Here is a 24,971-nt window from a genome sequence, read left to right as displayed (position 1 = left end):
TTACTTTATTCCTATATTGAATCTATCAGAGAGATCAGTTTTTCTTAAAGCTGCTGCCCATCATGGCAGTGACTCAGCCTGTTGTGCTGATAGCATTCAATGTAAGTTTCTCCAACAGTATTCCTTAGCATGCCAGGCTGGATTTTGATTCCATGGGCTCCTTAAATCTTATTTTAAAGCAGGTTTCTGCTTCATGCCTGTAACATGCAGACTGTAAATCCATGGAATGGACTCACTGTCTGGATGTGCTGCTTCTTATTTATTTTTCTCTCTTTCTGTAATAGTATCTGTTATATTTTTCTTTATATCCCCTTCAATAGCACAAGCGACAAAGGATGCCTTTTTCACTAGAAAACCCAATTAAAACATGACCTAATGATTAGTTAGGTGCAATCTGATTTTTATGACATGTAGCTATAGTCACTACTTGATTAGAAAGAGTACAACTTTAAACACTGATCTAGAGAATCCACTGGTGTTTACAGAATGAGCTGATCATTAACCCCAGCTCTGGGGATGTCACCCATCCCAGTGTGCCCACTGCACAGCTTCTCTGGACCGGGCAAGCTCTGCTCTGGGTTTCTGTCCCTGGGGAAGGGCTGTGTCCCAGTGCAGCGGGGCCAGGAGCACAGACACTGACAAACAGGGTGGACGTTCAGGAGCAGCTGTGTCATAGAAAAGCAGATCATGGAAGTTCTGGCTCGGTGTCAGGGTGAAGTGGGTGGTCTGTTCTGTCTGTCCCCTGTCTGTCTGTGGGGTCTGTGCTTGTCACTGTGCTTTGGTGAACGAGCACAGGGTCCTTCATCCTGTCTGCAGCTCTTGAGCAATGTGTGATTACAGAAGAAATCCCTGAAACTGTGGCCTTGATGAGAGCAAGACAGAAACAGCACTCTTGTCATCTTCCAATAGTTTTATTCTGATTATTTTGTTTTGGGCATGACAGGATGGGGCTGGTGCTTCCAGATGAGGGCTGTCAGCCAGAGAAGTTGCTCCAGTGAAGTAATGCGGCCTCTCATACGCTGTGAACCCAATACCCTCCCCAAAATACTTTATCTGCGTTGGTTAATTCCTCAGGCTGGGAAAATGTGCTACAAAATGCTTCTTTGGAGGGTGTCTCATAGCAGATGATGTGTCTGAAAGTAGGTCTCAACTAGAGCCGTGTGAATTAGCAGTGTCTTCTGAAGAAATTGAGGACTGTGGTTTCCTGGAGAGACAGAAAGATAGATTGATCAGAGTGTTTGCAAGGCTGGAGGAAACCCTTAGGTATCCCTTCAGTAAAGTGACAAAAAGGCAATGCCTTCTCCCAGGCAGGATCTTGGCTGTCCCACACCACCTGAGCATCCCTGAGCATCCCTGAGCATCCCTGAGCATCCCTGAGCATCCCGCTGGGATGGCTTCGTCCTCTCCCAGCCCTGATCCTGATACCTGAGCCCATCCACCGCCCGGCCCTGGAGCCAGGGGCCCCTCCAGAGCCGGGATGTGCCCCGGCCTGAGCCGGGTCAGGGCAGGTCCTGCCGCTGCTCCCCAGCCCGGCCCAGCAACAGCAGCCCCGGACCCGCTCCCAGCCGGGGCTGCTTGGTCTGAGCGCTGGTGGCTGTGCCTTGGCACCAGAGTTCCCAACCCCTCGTGTTCCGGCGCTGCAGGGACTGTCCTTTGCTGTCGGAAGCAGCGCCAGGCACAGGGAGCGACCGGCGGGGACACGGTGGGGGCCCAAAGCCCGGTCCCCGCAGTCCCATCCCCGCATCCCGGTCCCCGCATCCCGGTCCCCGCATCCCGGTCCCCGCAGCTCAGCAGGCTCGGCTGGGGACGGCGTTCCCCGGTGTTCCCCCCGGCGTTCCCCGGTGTTTCCCGGTGTTCCCCGGTGTTCCCCCCGGTGTTCCCCGGTGTTCCCCCCGGCGTTCCCTGGTGTTCCCCCCGGTGTTTCCCGGTGTTCCCCGGTGTTCCCCGGTGTTCCCCGGCGTTCCCCGGTGTTCCCCCCGGTGTTCCCCGGTGTTCCCCCCGGCGTTCCCTGGTGTTCCCCCCGGTGTTTCCCGGTGTTCCCCGGTGTTCCCCGGTGTTCCCCGGCGTTCCCCGGTGTTCCCCGGTGTTCCCCGGCGTTCCCCGGTGTTTCCCGGTGTTCCCCGGTGTTCCCCGGTGTTCCCCGGTGTTTCCCGGTGTTCCCCGGTGTTCCCCGGCGTTCCCCGGTGTTTCCCGGTGTTCCCCGGTGTTTCCCGGGGTTCCCCCCGGGGTTCCCCGGCGTTCCCCGGTGTTCCCCGGTGTTCCCCGGTGTTCCCCGGTGTTCCCCGGCACTCTCTCCAGGTTTGTGGCTCCGTGTCCCCGGCAGGTGCCGGGGCGCTCCCGCAGAGCCTCTGGCTGTGCTGTGTCTCCTGCCGCGCTCCCGCTGCCCGGCCCGGCAGGGCTCAGCCCTGGCACTGCCCCTGGCCCTCGGGAGGGCTGGAACAGCGCTTTCCTCCTCCTGGCACACGGGCCTGGCGTTCTGGGAGGGAGCGGCACGGGTCCGGCTGTGCCAGAACTGCGGGCAGGGGTGTGACACTTACACCGGGGTGTGACACTTACACCGGGGTGTGACACTTACACCGGGGTATGCCACACCGGGGTGTGACACCAGGTATGCATGGGGTGCTGTCAAGGGCTGTCAGGCTGGAGCTGGGCGCTGCTGGGGCCGGTGCTAAAACATGGAAAGCAGCAGCACCTTTGTTATCTGGCTAAAAATATGGGAGTCACCAAGTCACGTCTGCCTCGCTCCTTATACCGTAATACTTCAGTGTGTGCGTGGGCCAAGTGACAACAACCCTCCATGGTCTCATAGAAACGAAACCAGACTTGAAATGTAATTTTAGTGCTTTTCCTCGGCAAGAAGGGACTGCTGCTCCCTGTCACTGCCCGCGGTCTGTGGCAGTCTCTCCGATGCTGGGTTCTGTAGTGTGGGGCTCTGTGAAAGGCTGTCTGCACTATTGCTGTCCTTTACAAACATCTCCGGGTCTGGAATTGCTGTGTTCTGTGTGAAGGCAGACTCACCTTGGGCTTCCACTTGTGTCCCTTGGCAATTTCGCAGCAGAATACTTCTAGACGTGGCTGTTTTGGGTCACAGGTGCACAAATCCCCTGGAAGCAAAAGGGATACTTTGGTAAAAGTCCACAGCTTTCACCAGAGCAGCGTTTCCTGCTCAGCAGCAGCCATGCTTAGAGTTAAATATTGAGAGTAAATAATAAGTAGTTTGTTGTGTTTTTTTCCCCAAAGAAATTCTTTGTTTCTAAATGTGGCTGTGAACTATTGATGTCTCTGTCACTTAGGGGACAGGCAATGCTCCTCACAGCCCCCACAGCCGGGCAGCTCAGATTTGAAATGGCAGGTTTGGAGATGGGCTCAAAGTGCCTGAAGTGCTGTTGTACAAGGTGTTTGGAGATGCTGCCTGTGGGAGATGTGGGTCCAGCCCCCCTGCCCCCTGCCCTGGGGTGGGGACGCTCTCCCCTGGCAGAGCCGCTGGCAGCGCCCGGAATGTGCCTGAGCATCACAGGCACCGCGCTGCCGGCGAGCTTCAGAGCCAGGGGAGCCTCACCCAGAGGATACGTGAGAGAAATGAGGAACATTTCCAGGAGTTAATATTTAATTTGGCTGCATTGGTGCGGGCAGGAATGTGCCATTGCTCTGGAAGCCCAGGGAGGGTGGGAAACTCAGGGAAGGAGGGGAGTTTTGCTGGCTCTTTGTCAGGCACTGAGATGATAACATGTACGATTGAAAAAGAAAATTAAATAAAGTCCTAGGCCTGAAAATCTGCAAACTTCTTGAAACTATCTTTTACTTTATACCTGGATAAACTTAGTAATGAAGAAAAAGAGTGAAAAGTGAAAAGGCAAAGAATATGGCAGGAATGCCATTAGTAACATCACTTGTTTGGAATCTACTTTTTGAAAGGGAAAAAATGCCAAACAAAGCAAGTAAGTGTCTGTTGTTTTACCTGGTGCACTTTGCATTTACATATGAATTTTACTTTTTGGACTTACATGTTTTATTTTTTGAGCCAACCTCCTCCTCCTTTATGGCTGGACTCAAACAATTGTGTATGGGATGAAGCTCAGGGATGCTGGGATGCTCCCACTCCTGCCCAGTGCCAGCCAGGCCAGTGTGCCCACGGCACAGCTCTGCCTGGCTACACAATTCCTCATGGAAAATACTAAATCCACCTAAACAACACAAGAAGGTGCAAAAGGGTCAGTTTATTATTTTCCACTGGGGATTAATATAAAAACATGAGAATCCTGATCCTGGTTCCCATATCAAGGACAAGTCCTCTGTTTCCAACCTGGATCTGTTTGACACCATATCCAGCAGGAAGGCAAAGCTGTTATCTCCAATGCTGGGATGAAAACAAGGAGTGAGGGCTTTATCTCCAAATGAGGGAGAGACGAGATTGTCCATATGTTTCCCATACTTCCTCTGATTCAGATAATCTTTTACAGATTAACCAGAGGCTCCTCATTCTTTGCAAACAAAACAAAATGCTCCTGTCCCTGAAAACTTTTACAGTCATTATTTTTCAAAACAAAGATGTGACCAAAATTTGGAAAAATAATAAGAAGGATGGAGTTGGGTGATTGATCAGACACTGTCAGCTTTAATGGGAAAGAATTAAAGCTACTGAAATGTTTGGAACAGAAACCCCTTCAGCAGCACCATGAGATGGGCTGACCTTGTTGCCTTTCTGAAGGAACTCATTATTTTAATCATTGCAACCTAAGAAAAACATCAGGCTTTGGACTCTGTTGTCACCTGTCCCACCACTGCTGCTCCCCCTGTGCAGCCTGGGGCTGATGACACCTTTCAGCTCAATTCAGAACCAACACCACAAAGCAAACCATGGCCTGAGCAATAAGGTGCCAACAAGTGTGTCTGTGATCAGTGCTTAGTGAGCAGTTTCGCTCCTTCAGCAGAGCATGAAGACTCCCCCTGCTGCATGTCTGACACCACAGGGAAGGCAGATGGGCCCAGCTCTCTGTTTATAGCCTGGCTAATCATTCCACATTAAACGGGGGTGTTTGCTAGCACACTGTGCCCAGCAGTGCCAGAGCTGTATCAAGAGAAAGGAGAAAATCTCTCATTTCAGACATGATTTTCAGACTAGACCAGGGCCCCTCTCCACAGAGGCCTCTTTTCTGATGGAGGCCTTGAGGATGATGGGTTTCTGCACAGACAGCTGACACACATGAGAAATTTTATCCGTTGTATCTCCCTGGGTGAAATTTCTGGGTACCTTTCGCCCTCATTGGGGGTTTTACTCTGACCACGCTGCTGAGCCTCTGGAAAGCCCAGAGAAGGGACCAGGGTGCCTGTGTTCCACTTGGAAAAAGGCTTCAGGATGGGAAGGGTATCCCTATCCCTGCCAAAACACACAAAAGTCTGTAATAGGAATGGATATTCTCAGGTGACTATTCCAAATCCTAGTAAAGTCAAATCAATGTATCATTTACTCTCAGTAATTGATTTTATTATTTGTTAGTGATTGAAATTGGGACTCAGGATTTGTCTTTCTCACCAGGGGCAGTTCTTATGGTGGTCTCAGCACGGAAGCTGTGCAGACACAAAGATGCTCCCTGCTCTGCTGCCGGTGCTGTGCCAGGCTGGGGCTGTGCCAGGCTGGGCTGTGCCAGGCTGGGCTGTGCCAGGCTGGGCTGTGCCAGGCTGGGGCTGACTGGTACCTGCCATGAGCCAGGCTCAGGGGCTCATGGAAAGCTGTTCCCTGGGCTCCTGCAGTAGCCCGTAGGGCGGGATGGTGAATCCAGCAGCGCTCAGTGCAGAGTGGGACACCGGTGGAGGAGTGGAAAGAAAGGACGGGAAATTCTGTGTGTGGCCGTGCTGGCTGCAGCGCCCCTCGGCAGCGCTTCCAGGCTGCTCTGCTGCGTGCTGCACCTTCAGCTGCACCTCCAGCTGCACCTCCAGCTGCACCTGCAGCACGGCCCGAGCTCGGGCGGCTCCGCTCCTGGCACGGGGCACAGCTGGCACAGCTGGCACAGCCGGCACAGCTGGCACAGCCGGCACAGCCGGCACAGCTGGCACAGCTGGCACAGCCAGCACAGCCGGCACAGCTGGCACAGCTGGCACTGCCGAGCTGCACGGCCCTTCCAGTGCAGCACTGCCCACACAGCCCTTGCCCTGGGCCGTGCCCACCGTGGATGCTGCCGGGATTTTGGTGAACCCACTGCACGGGTTTACCAGAGCCGGCGTGGCCGCTGAAGATGGGGCACCGTGGCCTTTTCCCCCTGGGCCAGGCGAGGGACATTTCCATTTCCAGCTGGCTCTGAGCGCAGCAGAGCTTCGGGCGGAAGCGCTGCTGGCTTTGGAAGCCTGGAGATGGTGGTACCCCCAGCAGAAACAGCAAAACTTGTCCTGAGAGCGGCAGGCTGGCGAGGCCGGCCCCGCTGCGGGTGCTGGCGGCAGGGTGCTGGCCCCGCTGCCGTTATCTGCGGCTCACAGCAGGAAGGAGTCCCGGGCCACCGCCCCAGGCCTTGCCCCATCTCCAGGCACGGCGGGCGATGGCCCATGTCAGCGGCACAAGCCCGTTTCCCCCGGCAGCTGCCAGCGGGCAGATTAATGGCTCACAGGGACACGGCTGCAACCGGCGCGCCTCAAACCGCGTGTCCCCATCCCTGAGCCCCAAACTCCCCGACGTGAGCTCCCCGTCAGCGAGCTGGGCTGCAAAGCCATGCAAAGCACTTCCTCTGGCGTGGCCTTCTTCGCTAGCACAAAGTCATTTTTGCTTCCTTAAGAAAATACATATGCAAAGCCCGGGCCGTGGCCGTGGTTAGCGCTGCACGCAGGGCTCGCTCGGATCCCCGGCCCCCTAGGTTTGGTAAGTGTCACTCCCTGGCCTGTCACCGCTTCCCCTGGGCAGCCCCACATGTTGCAATTGGCCCCGCGGCACCGGGGAGGCGGTGGCGGTGCCAGCGGCGCTGCCAGAGCCCGGTGCACCCGCAGCAGCCCCGGCTGGGACTGAGCCTCTGCCCCGCAGAGAGCAGCAGGACGGTGCGGCCGTCGGTGATGGACGGTGAGTTGTTCGCAAAGCTGGACGGTTTCGTGGTCGCCTTTCCTTGTGCTGCTTTCGCATATGCATCTCACTGTCTTGACTTAGTGAGGACTGGAATAATTTATTAGAGAAACGAACACTAAATGCGAGATGTTTTTACGCAGGGCACGAGTGCCAAAACTCTGTGGTTCTGAAGAGCATTAAAAGTCGCAGTCAGAGCCACCACAGACCCTCTGAGCATGTGCTGGGGTCCTCTGCCATGGCGCCACCACGTGCATCTTCTCTTTTCCTCTGCTTTTGCTATAGTTTATCTGTTCATCACCCGTGGTGCTCACCATGCTGGAGAAGCTGAGAGAGAGGTTTTCACATGCTTCCAAGAGCCCTGTGAGCTGGTTTAACACCCGGTGTGCTCTGGCACAGGGCCGGTGAGGCACCCCCGCCATGGCTGTGCTGCTCTTTGGGTTCACTCCCCAAGGGGGCCGAGCGCTGCTCCTCCGCAGGTCCTGCCAGCCCTGGAGGCAGCTGCGTGTCCGTCCCTGGAGCATCGCTCCTCAGCCCCGCTCTGCCGCGCTGGGGGCGGCTGTTCCTTAAGCACATGGCAGATTAAAATGGCATTAATCCTCTGAGAGCGACCCTCAGCTTCCTACCGTGAAATCCGCTGCTGCTGGCGAACGTCCCGGCAGCTCTCCGTGACTAAAACACCACCCTGGATCACAGGCAGCAGCCGCCGGGCTGAGCACCCGCACTGCTCCCGAGGGGCTGGGGGAGCCACCAGCATCAGCTGCACACAAGGAAAGAAAGTGCAAAGCTATAATGTGTATCACAATTATTTGCTGGGAATTGCACTGTGGATTTTGCTCATTTATTTGCTTGTAGAGTAGGAGAGATTATTTTATTGCTTTCAACAAAAATACTATCACATAGGAGCTGCAGGAGGCTTTAAAATAAGAGGCCAAAACGATGTAAGGGCCAAATGATAAATTTGTGTGTTGTATTTTCAGAAATGCAGATGGGATCATTAGAACAGAAATGTTTTCATGTTTCTGGGCTGGCGGGAAGCGGTGGCTGTGTGTGCCGTGCTGTGGGAGCGGGTTCCGGAAGAGCAGGGAGGCAGCAGGGCCTTCTGTGGCGGCAGCACTGCAGCTTGTGTCAGACCTTTTTGGGGAACTTGAGCTTCACCACTGTTGAACAAATAAGGGCATCAGGAAGCAAACGGCTTCTCCAGGGTCGCAGTCATATTCAGACCATGTTTGAAGTGACTCATGTGTCTGCCTTTAGTAAAGGCTCAAGGAGGGAAGGAAAATCAGAGTGTAGGTTGATTTTGTGACTGCTGCATTGCAGATATTTGGTGACCACTGGCCCTGCTGCCTGCCGGGCTCACGGGGAAGGGCAGCACCTTGGCACTGTTTTCACAGGTCAGCCTCTCACCCCAACAGCACCAGGGCTGCACTGACTCGGCCATGAGAGCTCCTCTTTCTTGCTCCAGGTGCAATAGCACATAGAGACTTGTTTTAAACCATAAAATACCTCTCAAAAAACTTCCTCAGCACGCAACGTTTCTCTTTGTCCTTGAGAACTGATTTATGTCTTCTGGGCTGAGTGGCACACAATGTTGAGTGTGCAATGACACATTTCTTTACATTTCTTTATCTTTGCTGTAAGACAATTAGTCTGTTGGAATCCCAGGTGGTGACTGTTGTTGGTATTGGATGATGACCTGGGAGACCCCTGGATCTGAGATTTCCTTACTGTTTCCTCTTTACCCTGCCCTGCCTGGACATTTTGTTATGACAGAGCTTGTGCCTGACATCTGTCCCCTAGGGTTTGATCCCCTGTTACCTGCATAAACTGATGTGAATGGAATGCATTCACTTTATGGGATACAGTCAGAAATGCTATCGCTGTGCCCAGGACACAGCTCCAGTCTCCCAGCACCAAGACACTGTGCTACATCATTATTTAAGAAGAGTTTGGGCAGGCAGGAGTTTGTACAGTAACTTTGTGACCAGAAGAAGTGCTTTGAAAATGCCCAGCACGGTGATGTCGGTTCTCAGGGAGGAAATGGCCCACGGAGCTCTTTGTGCTCGAACGGGAACAGGAAGAGCACAAATGACCCAGTACAATGTTCACTCCCACTGGGGCTCTGCAGCCAGGGCTGCATTGTCCGAGGGAACATCTGCACTGCACCAGGTGAGGCAGGTAAATACAAAATATACGGGATACCAGTTGTCATGGATTTTGTTCTGATCTGGATTAAACTTCATTGAAACACAATGCAAGAACACGTGTAAGAACACGACATTTTTCTGAAAGAAAATGGAATGTTTCTTTGTCCTTTCTAGGACATGTTTCTTGTCTCCAGTTTCTAGAAAAAAGGCATCAGAGGTATCAGAAAGCTCTCCCTGCCTGCCAGTGAGGTGCCTGCACTCCCTCGGGCATGCAGCACACCTGGGCGCTCCCCAGGCTGGGCAGCTCTGAGGAGGGATGCTCACTAAGCCCATCCTGTTTCCAAAGTGCTGCCTGCTCTGTTGCAGAGGCGATTAGAGCACAAGAAAAGCAAAGTTAATTATATCCCCTCCAGGCTGTGCAATAGAACAAAAAGCCTCATGAAGGAAGCAGCTGGAGTTAGATCTCAAGACCAGGTAACAAAATTTGTCTCCCAAAGTCAAATGGGGAATTATTTGTTATTACTTCATCTCACAAAACATAACCCTTTGGTTAGGTGTCTGTGTTAAAGGATGTTTAACACTACTTGACACTGGAGATAAATTCCTTGTCGTTTTCCTTGTCTCTTTTCAGTTTGTTTATGTCTTTCCTAAAGTGTGGTTAGCATGATAGTGGTTTCGTGGCTCTGGCTGCGTGTGCTGGCAGGGGACACACTAATACACCTCTGGCTAATCTAGACTATTGTTTCCTTTTCTGCACTCTGCTGTCAGCGTCACCCACGCGGCAGGACCGACACTGCCCTGTGCCACAGAGCCGACCTGTTGCCTGCGATGGGCCTGCTGCTCGGGAGGGCCGGGGAGCGGAGCAGCTGCTCACGGTGGGTGCCGGGGAGCCCCGGGAGAGCCCCGGGAGAGCCCCGGGAGAGCCCCGGGCAGCCCCCGCAGCCCCTCCAGCCTCCGGGCTGGCCTCGCCGACAAAACCACCCGCGCTGCGACGGCTCCTCTTGCTACCGGGAAGGACGAGCGGGAGCCGGGAGGAGAGCAGGCTCCCTCTACCCGCTTTGGGCAGCAGATCTTTAGAGGATGGCGTCCCCAGGAGCGGCTGAGGGGGGTCTGGAGCGGCCTCGCCGGGCGCTCTGCGGGCTCGGCCGGGCCGCGGCAGCGCTGCCCGCCCCCAGGCCCCGCTGCCGTGCGTCCCCCGGCCGGAGGCGGCGGGGCCGGGCACGTGTGCGGGCCCGGGCTCGGTGACTCATGAGGCGCCGGCCGCTCCGCCGCGGGGAGGATGAGGGAGGGCGGCCCCGGGGGAGGGCAGCCCGCCGCGCCGCCGCCCCGCTCCGCGCCTTCCCCTCGCTCCCGCGGTGCCCGGAGCGCGGAGGCCGCACCGGGATTAGGTGAGCGCGGCCGGGGCCGGGGCCGGGGCCGGGCTGGGCCGGGGCGGGCTCGGCTCCCCGCGGGCCCGGGGCTGGCGGCGGGGCCGGGGCCGGGTGGCGCTTCCGGGCGGGGCGGGGGCGGCGGCGGAAGCGGGGCCGGGGCTGGCGCGGGGAGCCCGGGCCGCCGCTGCCTCCGCCCCGGCGGCACCGTCAGCATGAGCCGCTGAGCCGGGCGGGCCGCGCCGGCAGGGCCCCGCCGGCAGGCCCGGGGTGAGTGCGGCGCCGAGGCCCGGGCCCGGCCCCGGCGGGGGAAGCGGGCGGCGGCCCCGGCGGGGCGGCTCCGCGGGGAAGGGAGGCAGCGTTGCTGCGGGCCGGGAACGGGGAGCGGGGCGCGGCGCTCCCCACGCGTGTCCCCGCCGGGAGCCCGGACTCCCCCCGCGGGTCGGGGCCCCCGGCGGGCGGGGGGCGGCCGCACAGGCCGGGGCCGCGGGGCCAGGCGGGCGCGGAGCCCGAGGCGCGGCGGGGCGGGCGGCACAGCCCGGAGCGCACCCACCGCACCGCCCGCGGGAAACACAACTGCTTTCTTCCTTTCGAGAGAAAGTTCTTGAATCCAGAACTTGGGCTTGCAGGTGCAAACAAGTCCGTTTGTTGAGATGTTGGTATAGTGGAAGAGAAAAATGCAGGAATGTTTGTGTAAAATGGTTGTCTTGGAAAAATATGTGACTGTTTCTTTTAGAAAGAAATAATTTCTTTTGGTCATTTTTTTGAGGTGGGGAATGTATGCCCCGGAGCAAGGGAGAAGCAGGACACGGGTGACAGAGATAATGAAGTGCAGGAGAGCAGGTTCAGGGAAGGAATGTAACGGGAAAGAAGGATGGGAGTAATGAATAGTAATGGTGAATAACTTAACTGGGTTATGTCTTTTTTTGGCACTACGGAGAAAGGTTTCTAATGAAACGACAACACATTCCAAAGTGACAAATGATTTGCATAATGAATAATTAACCGATGGCACTTGTTGCTGCAGGGGAAGTTTGGGGTGAGAGCTGAGCAGAAGTTGCAGGCTCCCCTCAGGCTGGCTGCATGTGACACTGACCCTGGGCAGGCCCACTGGCAGAGAACAGTGTTATGATAATTTAAAGTAGGTAAAAGAGGAAGAAATGAAAGGCTTGGCAGCCCCGTGCTCAGTGCAGTGGTGACAGGACTGCTGCACGTGGAAGGCTGGGATGTGCCGCTGCAGGAGCCAGAGGTGTTGGGAGTGTCTCTGCTCTGGGCTGAAAGCAGGTATGGGTACTGGCCAGTTCGGGTGTATCCACAGCTGCCTCCAGCCTGGTCCCCCCTGGGTAGGTGTCTGAGGAGAATCTGAAATGCACACCTGCAGTCTGGAGGGCAGGTGAATGCCCCATTCCATGGCATTCCCTTGGTGCGATGTCCCAGCCATGCCCTGCTGCATCCCTGTGTCTGGTGCTGCTGTGACTTGGCTGTGTTGGAAGGCTGGAGTAGAACTGTGATGTCCTGGAGCTGTGATGGGAGCATGCACTGCCCATTGGCAGGGTGCTGCCCCGCAGGGCCGGGGTTTGGCTCCCACAGCAGACAGGCTGTAAAGGCTCTTGTGAGGTTCCACTGTCCAGGAGGGTTTCTGTGGCCACAGGAAGGTTCTTACACATGTGGTGTAGATGAAGATCTGATGGCCAGCTTAGATTAAATCATAGGCTTCCCTCTCTGGTTTTATTTCCTTCGAGTACTTGTTTCATTCTGCTGCTTCAGTGTCAGTGGGGAGGTGGTATTGACAGAGTGTATTGACAGCCTGTAATTAGGGGGATGAGCCTCAGCACCTCTTGATTCCTAAATAGTGGATGATTTCTGCTCAGGATGATTACTGCTCAGGAACTGCTGGATAATCTGCAGACATCATTTTCTGACACTGAGGCAGTCACACGTGTTGGGCTGTAAAAGGCCTTGTGGTAACTCTGGTACTTTCAAAGGCTTGATAGGTGTTTTCCTTGGACATATTTTCGATGGGAATGTTGTAAACAGCATGTTAGCTAAGGGCAGCTTGTTAAGGTAAAACTGCAAGGAAAAGTTCTGTTCCCATTTGTTATGATTTATGTTCATGCCAAGGATGATTTTTGCAACTATGAGTTTATCAGCAAATTCCTGCTACTACTCTTGTCTGGAGGGAAGGGAGAGGGAGGATCTGGCAGAGTTCAGTCACTTCCCTGGGAATTCCTGCCCTTTGGTGTGACCTGCTGTGCCCAGCCCTACACAGAGGCTCTCCTCTCCCTTGCATGGCTGGTAGTCTCCACTGTTTGTGTGCCTTAAGGATTAGAGCAGTTTCCTATGATTATTATTTTTTAATTTAATTTTATTAACAATTATATACTGTAAATTTAGTTTCCCAAGTTATGCAGCAAAGTAAACAACATTTCTTTCCTCCTACCCCCTAGTTATTTACCAAAAGGATAAACATGTAAATATGTTTGAATGCTGTCCCTGGTTACATTTGGAGCCTGCTCTGCCGAGAGTATGTGCAATTGCAATTCCATTAGTATCAAAGAGAGTTCCCAGCAATTAACAAGGAAAGAGAAGGGACTATTAAAACTGTGTTGTGGTTGTGCTGAAACTTCAGTTCATCCTAAGATAAGAAAATACAGTTAATGTGCTGAGTTGTGAGGTGAAGGCTTGCTGTGCTTGCTGTGAGGATGCTGGAGCCCACTCTCCCTTCAGCAGTCTGCAAGGGAAATGTCCTGGGCAGGGCTGTGATCAGAGAAAAAAGCCGGTGACAAATGTTGGTTTACCCTGATCTGTGCATTCAAAACCAGCAGTAAGATTTGCTGTTGTGAAGATGCTCTGAAGTCTCCTCAACAGCTTCAGAGGCAGCGACAGAAGAGCAACAGCAGCACCTGAGCTGGGGCAGGCTGACAGATACGAGGCTTCCTATGCCCATTGGGGAGTTTGGGGTTTGATGTGTGCTGATTTCACCTCAGGGTGAAATCCCACTATCTATCAGATAAAGAATTGCTTTCCCTAAAGGGTCAATTAATTTTTTTAAATATCTACTTTCTGTCAACTCCTACCCTGTGAAACAGTCCATGTTTCAGATTATGTGCATGTAATTGCTATAGAAGAATATTTTTATCCAAAATATCTCTATTTTAAGTAACTGGGAAGAAAAAAAAACTTTGCAATAGGTATAATCTATCTTCAGTAAAATCTAACTTGAGTTCCTCACAATTCAGCTTGATTAATCTTGAATTTTTGAAGGTAAAATTGCTGTTGGTACGAATTAGTAAGAGCAGCAGCGGTGTGTAAGGTGGCAGACAGCACTTCTGTCACAAGGGTGCAGAATCCTGCATTTTGGTTTGAATGTACAGGAAAAGTCAGGCAGCCAGGCCTGAGGAGAATGCAGCTGGGCCTGAGTTTTGTGTAGCCAGTTTCTAATTCCCACTGGGCAGGTGCCTGAGCAGCATTAGCCCAGCCTGGAGAATGGGCCAGCTCAGCTTGGGTCTGCCTGTCCTTCCCAAGCCCCACTACCTCCTGGAGCTGCCCTGCTCTGAGCACTGTGGTCAAATTCATCACTCCTGTGTGCTCGTGGGACCTTTGCTTTGGGCAAATAGGCCAAATACTGCTTTTCTCAGAAAAATATTTTGGTACGTAAATATGCAAGGTGCACACGAGCAGCTGAAGCGAGTGAACTTCCGCAGAATAAAAGGCAATGAGTACTAGATGGGCTGGAATATGTCCAGTCCTTGTGTGTTTCGAGCAGAGCTCCTGCACAGCCCGCCACGGTTATCCTGGCTGGGCTGGGCTCCTTTTATCAGTCCTTGTGAATGTACAGGTGGCACTTCCAGCGCCTGCAGAGTGCCCGGCTTTTCCTGCGGGAACTGGACCTCGCTGTCCGCCCTGGGGCAGGCTGCTCTTGTAAAAGGAATTTCTTTTCCCTTATGTAACTTGTTGGTGTTACATCCAGAGTCGGCTCTTGCAAAAGTGCGTCAGTCTTGCTTGCAGCAGCACAGAAAAAAACTTACCGGAGCGTGCACTGAATTCCCCCCTTATCTCTCTATAGCACATTTTATGTATCTTGTAGTGAGATGTTTTGTTTCTACAGTTTCAGACTTCGTGTTTCAGAAGATTAATAGACTTAGCAGCCCTGTTTGCTCAGCTTAGCAGCGATAACAATGTAATAAGTCATGAGACGGTCGCAGATCATCTGGCGAGGCAAAGTATGCCTCGGACTTGAACTTGGAGCAGGTATTATTTGCAGAGAAAAGTGAAATGTCGAAAGCATTATAAATAGCGTGTCCTGACTTGGGTGGCTGTGGGTTCAGGTCAGCCTGCAGAGGCTGCACAGCTGATGGCATCTGCATTCCCGTGCGGACAGCGGGAGGGCGAGGGCAGGTCGTGCCCTGCATGGCTGCGGTTCGCTGCAGGAGCAGGGCTGGGGGAGAGGGGATGCGGGAGAGGGGCTGGGGGAGAGGGGATGCGGGAGAGGGGCAGGAGGAGCAGGGCTGCAGGAGGAGCAGGGCTGCAGGAGGAGCAGGGCTGCAGGAGGAGCAGGGCTGCAGGAGGAGCAGGGCTGTGCTCGGGCAGGGCTGCAGGAGGAGCAGGGCTGCAGGAGGAGCAGGGCTGCAGGAGGAGCAGGGCTGCAGGAGGAGCAGGGCTGCAGGAGGAGCAGGGCTGCAGGAGGAGCAGAGCTGCAGCAGGAGCAGGGCTGTGCTCGGGCAGGGCTGCAGGAGGAGCAGGGCTGCAGGAGGAGCAGGGCTGCAGGAGGAGCAGGGCTGTGCTCGAGCAGGGCTGCAGGAGGAGCAGGGCTGCAGGAGGAGCAGGGCTGTGCTCGGGCAGGGCTGCAGGAGGAGCAGGGCTGCAGGAGGAGCAGGGCTGCAGGAGGAGCAGGGCTGCAGGAGGAGCAGGGCTGCAGGAGCAGGGCTGCAGGAGGAGCAGGGCTGTGCTCGGGCAGGGCTGCAGGAGGAGCAGGGCTGTGCTCGGGCAGGGCTGCAGGAGGAGCAGGGCTGCAGGAGGAGCAGGGCTGCAGGAGCAGGGCTGCAGGAGGAGCAGGGCTGCAGGAGCAGGGCTGCAGGAGGAGCAGGGCTGCAGGAGCAGGGCTGCAGGAGGAGCAGGGCAGGAGGAGCAGGGCTGCAGGAGGAGCAGGGCAGGAGGAGCAGGGCTGCAGGAGGAGCAGGGCTGTGCTCGGGCAGGGCAGCAGGAGCAGGGCTGGGCCCCGGGCTCCCAAAGCCTCCCGCAGCATTCCTGCTGCCTTGCTGCCTCCCGCGCCAGCGACTCCAACTGCGAGCAGTGAGTAAGGACTTGGGAACCCAGAGCATTTTTGGGCTCTGGGCCCAATCCTGCTTCCAGAGAAGTTAATTGGAATTTTTTCCTTCTAAAAAAGGGAGAGCAATCAGAAGTGCGCAGCTTAGTCCCGCAAGGCCCGGCGCTGCTGAGCGTGGTGTGCGAGGCCGGGCAGGGATGGGCTGCGGGCAGCCGGAGCCCCCGGGGGACCGGGATGTGATCCCGAGGCTGCCGGAGCCCCCGGGGGACCGGGATGCGCTCCCGAGGCTGCCGGGGGACCGGGATGCGCTCCCGAGGCTGCCGGAGCCCCGGGGGACCGGGATGCGCTCCCGAGGCTGCCGGAGCCCCGGGGGACCGGGATGTGATCCCGAGGCTGCCGGAGCCCCGGGGGACCGGGATGTGATCCCGAGGCTGCTGGGGGACCAGGATGTGATCCCGAGGCTGCCGGAGCCCCGGGGGACCGGGATGTGATCCCGAGGCTGCCGGAGCCCCGGGGGACCGGGATGCGCTCCCGAGGCTGCCGGAGCCCCGGGGGACCGGAATGCGCTCCCGAGGCTGCCGGGGGACCGGGATGCGCTCCCGAGGCTGCAGGAGTCCCCGAGGGACCGGGATGCGCTCCCGAGGCTGCCGGAGCCCCGGTGGAACCGGGATGCGCTCCCGAGGCTGCCGGAGCCCCGGGGGACCGGGATGCGCTCCCGAGGCTGCCGGAGCCCCGGTGGAACCGGGATGTGATCCCGAGGCTGCCGGAGCCCCGGGGGGACCGGGATGCGCTCCCGAGGTTCCCGGAGCCCCGGGGGACCGGGATGCGCTCCCGAGGCTGCCGGAGCCCGGCGCTGCAGCAGCGTTATCTGCACTGCGGTGACAGCACCCGGCGCCAGGAGATAAGCTTCTCCTTTAGATGGAAGGGAACGGCTGTGGGAGCACGGGGAGTTGGCTGTGTCTGTGGTGTAGATGTGCCCAGGGCCGGGAGCTGGAGCCCTGCACTGGCCGCAGAAAGGAGCTGCTGGCAGAGGGGCTGTGCGGGGCACCCGCCCTTCCTCTTCCTCGCCGCTCCCAAGGGCTGCCCCTGGGATTTCAGAGCTGCTCTGGCTGCCAGGGAAGGAAGGTCCCGTCAGCTGCGTGTGCTGATAAACACGGCACGGCCTTCTGGGGAGAAAGAACTCTCCTCTTCTCCTCTGTGACCCTCTGAAGCCTGGAATAAAATCCAAACAAAAACGTTGATGCCGTTGATGAAGAGTTTATTAGTGCCTGGGCAGCATTCTGGACTTTGTGTGGCCACCTCTGCTTTTCAGTGAGCTCCGATACTCTTTACCTATAATTTTATATGGGAATCATTCCATGCTCCAAATATAGGCACAACTTCAGTGGACTTTGAGTCTTCTTTCAAGCAGTGAAAAATCAAAGGTAGTGAGTCTGTATTCCTGATAATATAATTATGTATTTTTCAGCTTTTTGATGTGTAGCAGTTAAGGGAGTGCAGCACTTGCTGTGGTGCTGGAGCTTTGCAGGCTGCTGGGAAGGAAGTCTCTGGGCAGATCTCTTTGCTGCTTATCACTGTTTTATTGAGCTCCTGTATTTATGTGCAAATATATTCAATAAATAAATCTTTAATGATGTGATTTTTGTTGTGAAAAGTAGACACAGCTCCGTTCGATTCTCCTAATTAAATACAGGTAATGGTGGAACAGAAATACAAGCATTTGAACTTCTTTCACTCACTTTTCTGCATGACTGCCAAAATTACTGCTTTGGATTTGGTTTGGTTCCTACAACTTCTGAGCATTCTGTCTTTAATCACCATTTTTATAAAAGCTAGGTTTTCTTAAGTCATTTCAGAAGCTGTTTTCCAAATATCCCACGTTTTTTGTGTAAGAGCAGGAATTTAAACTTTCATTCTTGGTGTTTGAAAATGGCTTTTAGAGGTAGGAGGGAAAATACAAAGAGAATAGTAATCTTTTGAGGTTTTTCCAAAATGCTTTCACTGTGTTTAATTTGGGTAGCTTGCTATGTTAATGGAAAAGGGGACACCTTGAGGAAAGCCCAAGTAGAGGATGGAGTATTCCATGTGGGAAATACTATGGGACAGTGTCAGTGGCAGCACCGGTGCCACACACACAGGGAGCAGCCCAGCCCAGGAGCCCCTTTGTGACTTGTCCCCCAAAGCTCTGCTGGCTGAGGCTGTGTGCAGCTCGGGCTGGTAGAGGCTTCTTCCTCATGGTTATTGTTGGCACGATTGAAAATGAACAAGCCTAACAATATACTAAAGCAAATACTGATTAACAACTTGTCTCAAAGATATTTTCCACTTCTTTCCTAAAATAAAAGTCATGCAGTTTTTATTATTTCTTTTTAATACCAGTGACTAATTTGGAGCTTTTGCTTGCTATATGAAGGCACGTGTATTTGTTTAGTTTGCATGAGATTGGTCACGATCCAAAATTAATCACATCAGAAGTGTTTCTGTGCTGCTAAGCACTGTATATGTAGGGATCTCTATTAAGTCAAGGAAGGCAGCTCCTAAACTGGTTTAGTTTTGTTGTGTGTGAAAAAATAATTTCATATTTAGAGTATAACAGTCATCTCTGATACCTCAGATGGTGGCAGAGCAGAGAGAATTAAAAATCCCATTCTCTGTGGCTTAGATTCTTATGGAACTACTGAAATAGATTATATAGATTTGTTGTATTTTCTGAGGAGCTGTACAAATTTTTATTATCCTGGAAGGATGTGATTATAAACATAAATTAAATGTAAGGCCAGAATGAATCAAAGCATGGGAAGTGCTCTATTTTGGATCTGAAATTCCCTGAGAAACAGCCAGCTGTGAATGCAAATGCAGTCGGCTGTGTCTCCTGTGTCCCAGCAGATGCTGGAGTGTTTTCCAGGGCTGTCCTTGCCGTGTGATTCACGTTGGTGGCTGGATTTGGGCAGTGGCTCCCTGCTCCCGGTGTCCCCAGCGTGGCAGTGCTGCCAGCTGTGGTGCTGGGGTGGTTTCAGAGCTGTGGGGCTGGGGTGCCACTGGCTGTGCTGCAGAGCCTGGTTTGCCCCTTGGGCAGCAATCCTTCAGTCCACACCAAACTGCTCTGAGGACTCTGCTGTCCCTCATTCCCGTGTAACTTGCTGGTCCCTGGGGAGAGGCAGGTGATGGTCCCTGCATTGCCATAGCTCACCCTGGCTGAGCTGAAGTGACCAGTTCTCAGATCTGCTGCAAGCAGAACTCGGTGGAATGAGTTCCTCATCAGCTGGACTCAACATCCCTTTTTGGTTGCCCTCAAGTCAGATGCAGGATGAAGCAATCCATAATTACCATAGCTCCAATGGGCCTGGCTGGCAGTGTGCCTGCTATGCAGCAGAGAGCAGCAAGGTGTCCCCCATGGAATCGTGTCCCACTGAGGTCCACGTGTCCTCAGGGCCACGAGAGCTGCTGGCATTGTCACTGGGAGCGGGAGGACACACCAGCGTGGAGCAGGTGACAGGAATGGCCTCTTCTCTTCCTGGTAATTGGGTTCAGATTTAATCTTGCTAGTTAATTTGATGTGTGCAGGGATGTGGTGGCTGCATCCAGACTCCTGACTCAAAATTATTGTCCTAATGAAGTGGTTGTCATGTGAACGGGCAAGAACTTTGAAATGTGGAGTTTTTGCTGTGGGTGAAGGTGGGAGGGGTGGCCCAGCCAGGGATGAGTTTGTGAGGCCAAGGGGAGAAGCTTATTGTCTGGAGGAAGTGCTATTATTACTACATTAATAATGTTAGTAGTGGCCATGTGTATGTCCTGATCAATCAGGTGCTGACTGCAGTGGTCTCTTAGGTCTCTTTTTTCCCCCTGCTTTATCCAGCTGTCTCAGGGGAAGAAAAAGCCACCCTTTGCACCAGGGCCACATGGCAGCTGCATGAGGAAGGGAAGTGGAAACCTGAGCAGTAAAATAAGGTGCTGGTCTGTTTTCCCTTCGGTGCAGGAGATGTTCAGGCATCAGACCCGCCCGAAGCCGGGGTTGGTGCCTGCTGCACCTCTCACCAGTGAGAGGTCACTTCTCCCTGAAACCATCAGCATCAGCTGAATTTGGTGTCAGAGGGAAGCAGTTCCTTCCCTTGCTGAGTCATGGACGTGGCTTTTTCTGCAGGGATTCTTATTATGTATGATGCTAATCATCATGTTTTATATAAATTCACACTCACACGTGCAGCTAGAAATCACCTGTCACTATGGGACAGTTTCTGCCTCTTAGCTACTGCTGCAGGTGCCCCCCAGCTCTGAATCTCGCTGGTGGGACTCATCCTGGGGTTTTCCATGTGGCTGTGCTGGGGAACAGCACCCAGCACCCACTGAGACAGGAGATGAGCTCGAGAGTCACAGCTCTGTGGAGCAGAGTCAGGGGTCTGTCCACACACCCTGTGCTGAGCCCTGCAGCTCCTGGGCTGACCCCGCTGCCGTGGCTCACCTTGCTGCTCCCCTGCCTTGCTTGGCTTGTGTACATTTGCAGTTAATCAAACAAAATGCGCAAGAGTCGGATTAATAAATAGCTTGTAGTTTTTGGAAGGCCGCGTAGTTGATTTATTATGGCCTCTCAAATATCTTTGTATAGAAACAACATGTTTAAAATTACTATTAGGACAAAAAAATAAAACTGATTTTAATAAAGCAGGTTTTATTTTTTCAATTAGGTTTGTTACTTCTTGGATTTTAAACTTAAATTACTAGATTGCTGTTATTTTTAAAGATAAGCGACTTATTTTTAGATTTGCTTGGGCAATGTCACTTCTTTTTTGGTGGAATCCCCTATGCCAGGATAATAGAGAATTTCCCATTTCTAAAATACATTATGTGAATGTTATGGCAAAGGAATTACAGTGTGATTATGTTTTTATCGCCACAAACAGTATTTGCAACTTCAGTGGTGGGTGGGGATGGATATGTAAATGCTTTGTAATAGATAAATTGATGAAAAGTAGATTAAAGGGAAAGTAGTCCTTTCCCATTTTATGTCCCTGGCGTAAGGTTGCAAGAACAGAGTAACAGCTTGTGTGCCACGTCCTTGTCCAGAGACAGGGACTGGCCTGTGCCTGTTCTTGCTCTTTAATACACACCCAGCTAATGCTGTCAAACTGAACCCTGTGTGTCCCTGAAGTCTCGAATTTTGTAACAGAGATTGATATATACCCCAGGTTATTAAAAAAAACCAAAACCAACAGCATGTTTCTTGACTTTAATATTTTTTAAATTACGGCAAGAGCAGTTAATCCATAACCGTCTGCTCCCTAAAGGAAAGAGGGTTTATGGAATTTGTGGTGTAACTTTCTGATTTGAAAATAGCATTACTGTAATCTAAAGTAAGAGAGGATTGGGCTGTGGGATTTGTACGTCAGTGCCCGTGCGCTGCTGGTGGGAATTGGTTCAGTTTGATCAGGGAAATCTTGGAGCAATACCTGATTTCTGCACGTGGCTGGGGCACGTAGTGTACAACATGTTGCCTCTTTTTTCATTATTTATCAAATTTTCATGAACCCAGTACACTTGGGTGTCTTAAATTCAGATGGAATGTCACAGTTAGGTGGTTCTGCTAAAACAGTTTCAGAAACTGTGAAATAGACTCAAGATAAAACCATGTCTGATGGGGATGTGCTGGAGGAGCCACTGAAGTCAGTGGGAGGTTGCACCAGGCAAGTCTGTCAGAGCTAAAACAGTACAGAAAAAAGCCTTTAAAACACTGGTAGTAGTAGTAGTACTAAAACTATGCATATCATGCAAAATATCTGGGTCATAGAAGCAGTGTTGGCAGTTTTTTTACAAATCTGGTGTGGCACTTAGCAGTTCAGAGCTAACATGTGCCTGTAGTTTTACCAGGCTCCAAGTCCCAGTTTGCTGGGCTGGGGAGCTGTGAAATCCAGCCCAGGGTACACGACCCTGGCAGTCCTGCTCTGGAGCTGGCTGCTCTCTGCTCCTGCCTTTGCGCTCCCGTTTTTTCCTGAAATGTACAAAAGTACAAAATTGAAAGAGGAGTCATCTTGCTTTTCTGTGCTGTCCTGTGGGAGCAGCGGGTGCAGCCCAGAGTGTGACAATTGGGCTCTTCAGCTGTAGTTTACTAAAGAATATTTTCTTTTATCCAATCCTGTACTGTTGTGTGACAAGATGTTAATTAGATCATTGTTTCAGCTTAATTTTGTGACACTGCAATAATTACATCCTTCAGTTGCGCCATGGGGTAATTGCTGTATCTCTTCCAAATTTTTTATTGAGATATGTTATTAGTAAACTTTGAGTTTGGCAGAGGTGTTTTGAAAATACTGTAAGGAGTCAGTAATTTTGTGTTCCTTGATTTAAAAGACAGCCATTTGGCAATTTCAAGCTTTGAGACTGCCCTGTCAGTGTAAATAGAATATTGATTTTATTCCATTTCCTATCTCATTAGAGTCATTGTCATGAGGATGAATTCACGTTGTGTAATTATGTTCTTGCTGACAGTTTTCATGTCATTGAGACTGGTGTTTTCAGCTTCCACTTGCTCTAAGCATAAAAATAGCATTCTTCCCTGCCATCTTCTCCTTCACTGCTGGGCTCTTTGCCTGCCCAGCTTTCTACATGTTTCTTTTAGAGATGTGTGTGAATTGAGATCGAGAAAACAGGGATGTCCAGCAAACCCAGTTACAGGAACAGTGAAAACAGTGCCTCTTTGGGAGCAATTCTCAGTGCAGGGAGATACCTTATTTTTGTGTCAAAGACTGTAATGAGGAGGAAAAATGCATCATTAATCTGTCTGTACATTTCTTTATAGCAATAAGGGGAAGTAACAGGAGTCTCTTCTGTGTCAGATTCAATTTCTTGGACATTTCCAGATAACCCTTCCATTGATTTGTGAGGCTGTTTCTTAATCATTTTCATTGACCCAGCTCTGGATACAAATAAGTCATCTCTGAAACCCTCCTAAGGAATGACTTCTCAGTGTTATTTCTCTCTTCTGTCTCTTCTGAGAATCACTTTTTAATTTGCTTTCAATCCTTGTATCCTGATACTCAGTGAAGACAAGGTTCTGCTTTGGCCAAACCAATGTTGCAATTATTCCCAAGACAAGTAGCAAATGCTTCTGAAATTCAAAATGTGAACTTTAAAACCCACCTGTGGATCACAAGAATCTTTATTACTGACTGCTCTGCTAGGTGGGGTCTAGAAACCGTCAGCCCCTAAATCAGTTTTAATTAAATGAACAATAAAAAGTTCAATCCTTTTCCTGTCCTGTCTCTGTGGTTCTCCCTCTGGATTTGTTGCAGTCGTTCCCATCTTATCAGCAGCAGCCCAAAGGAGACATCACATGGATCAGCTGGGTTTTGCAGACAGTGTATCTTCCAGCATGTGAAGCTTACTGAGAACTCCTTAGTGACTGAGTATCACAAGAGAATTTCCAAGTGATGAGAAAACAGTTTATGCAGATAAAGGCAGATAATTCTATGCTAACATCTTCCTTTATTTAGTGGAGATATTGAAGATAAACCTCTGGTATGACGTCAGGCTTTATTTCTGCTCAAAGGCTATTTTTAAAGCTGACATTTCTGGCTGTTTTCAGGTAGACAACAAACTATAACAAAACACTTTTTCTTCAAGTAACTGTTCATACAAAATACACATCTAGTATTCCTTTGTGTTCCCAAGATTTACCTTCGAGGCATCAGCTCCTCAGACAAATACTTTTCTTTTTGTGGCTGGCAGCCTGAAGAAGGAGGGTGGAATTCAGGCTCAGTTAGTGCAGTCACAAGTGTGTCACTGACCTCAGAAGGAGCAGGATTTCTCTCTGAGTGGGTGATTGTCCAAAACCTAACAGAAAACTTATTACAAACCTGGGAGTAAGACATAGTTCAGGGAGTATTACCAGGAATATTTCTATTGTCAGTACATGTGAGCACAGAAGTTAGTTTCCATCTTTTCATTTTGGGTGCTGCCTTCATCCTCTCATTTCTTGTTAGGGGTGACTGCTTGTGTAATGAGAGTGAAATATCTTGTTTGGAAGCGGTGGCCTTTAACTTGCATTGGCTTTAGCGCATAAAATGCATCAATTTGCTGCTCTAACTCTTCTTGGTGTTTGGAAAAATCAATGCTTGGTATGGATTGGTTACCAAGCTGATGAACAGGAGAAAACTCTGCTTAGAGCTGTTCCACAGCTTTGTGATAGAGCTCTTCTTGCTGGCATTGGCAGCACCCTGTCCTGAGGGCTCACAGGGAACAAACGTTCCTACCAAAATAACACAAGTCATTTTGTGCAGTGCAGGAGTGATGGTGGGAGGATGCAGATCCAGCTCTTGTCTGTGGAGGACAAGGTGCAGTGCACCTTGACTGAAGGCTGGGACATGTGTTTAGGCTTCCAGAAGCGCTCTGATGTGCTGGTATTCCTGCACAGGCTGCAGGCATGCCTGGTGGATCTGGTGCTGCTGCTGGCACAGGGCTCCAGCAGCACATTCTCTGCTTTCAGATCTCTTGGTGCTAATCTGTCATGGCTGGGAAGTGTGGCACACGTGCAAGAACCAAACTGGTTTGCCTGGACACTTGTTACAAAACAATTTTTAAAAACGAAAATTTTTGATATCCCAAGCACTGAGGAGTGGTGACTGCTGGTGCAGGATGACCCCAAACTTCAGGAGTTTTAGGCAGTTGAAGCAAATGAGTATCTGTGTTTACCACAAAGACACTTAGTTGTTAACTTGTGCTTGCAAGTAATTATGTAGTTGTTTGTCCCTCCCTCGCAGGGATTAAAAATGTGGCATGATTTCAAGTGTCCTGGCAAAGAGCGCAGGGTGCCTGTTGTAATCTCATTAGCTCTGTTAGGTGTGTTTTCCTTCCCCTGGAGTTGGTTGTTGTGATCACTATGTCCCTAGAAAAAGACTGTAGCTTTTTCTCATCTGTCGGTTTGCATCCATACTGACAGCATCACTTCCCAGGGTGCGATTCTGGAGGCCGTGTCAGTGACCTGCATTGGAGCGTGCTGGCAAACAGGAAGGTGATGAAGCAGCATCTTTAGATAGACGGGGATGGCAATAGTCTTCCCCTTAGCGCAGGTGGAGGATGCTGTTGGGGTTGCAGTGCTGGCAGGATCCCCGTGGTCGCTGGTGTTGTCAGCGTGTCCCAGGCAGTGCCACGAGGGTCCC

General features: G+C 52.1%; 1 protein-coding gene and 1 long non-coding RNA gene across 11 annotated transcripts in view; one reads left to right on the top strand and one right to left on the bottom strand.

Moving 5' to 3' along the window:
• Positions 1-893: 893 nt before the first annotated feature.
• LOC131581541 (uncharacterized) lies at positions 894-4,122 on the bottom strand. Its single transcript, XR_009278110.1, has 3 exons — positions 4,005-4,122; positions 3,019-3,104; positions 894-1,204 (listed from the first exon to the last, which is right to left on the bottom strand). It is a non-coding gene; the product is annotated as an uncharacterized LOC131581541 (long non-coding RNA).
• A 2,770-nt stretch (positions 4,123-6,892) lies between these two features.
• Positions 6,893-24,971, top strand: part of MBNL1 (muscleblind like splicing regulator 1) — a 69,432-nt gene continuing 51,353 nt past the window's right edge. The window contains exon 1 of one of the 10 annotated variants that reach the window (XM_058843955.1): positions 6,893-7,042. The gene's annotated coding sequence lies outside the window, so the exon portion shown is untranslated. Of the gene's footprint in view, positions 7,043-9,995; positions 10,065-10,420; positions 10,578-10,688; positions 10,827-14,672; positions 14,808-16,746; positions 17,247-24,971 lie in introns of those variants that run through there. The other 9 variants (XM_058843938.1, XM_058843941.1, XM_058843937.1 and 6 more) reach the window with 9 other exon arrangements.

Source organism: Poecile atricapillus, chromosome 8 (assembly GCF_030490865.1).
Source record: "Poecile atricapillus isolate bPoeAtr1 chromosome 8, bPoeAtr1.hap1, whole genome shotgun sequence".
Lineage (NCBI taxonomy): Eukaryota > Metazoa > Chordata > Aves > Passeriformes > Paridae > Poecile > Poecile atricapillus.
The sequence above is the reverse complement of the archived record's forward strand: the minus strand, read 5'-3'. Positions and strand labels throughout refer to the sequence as shown.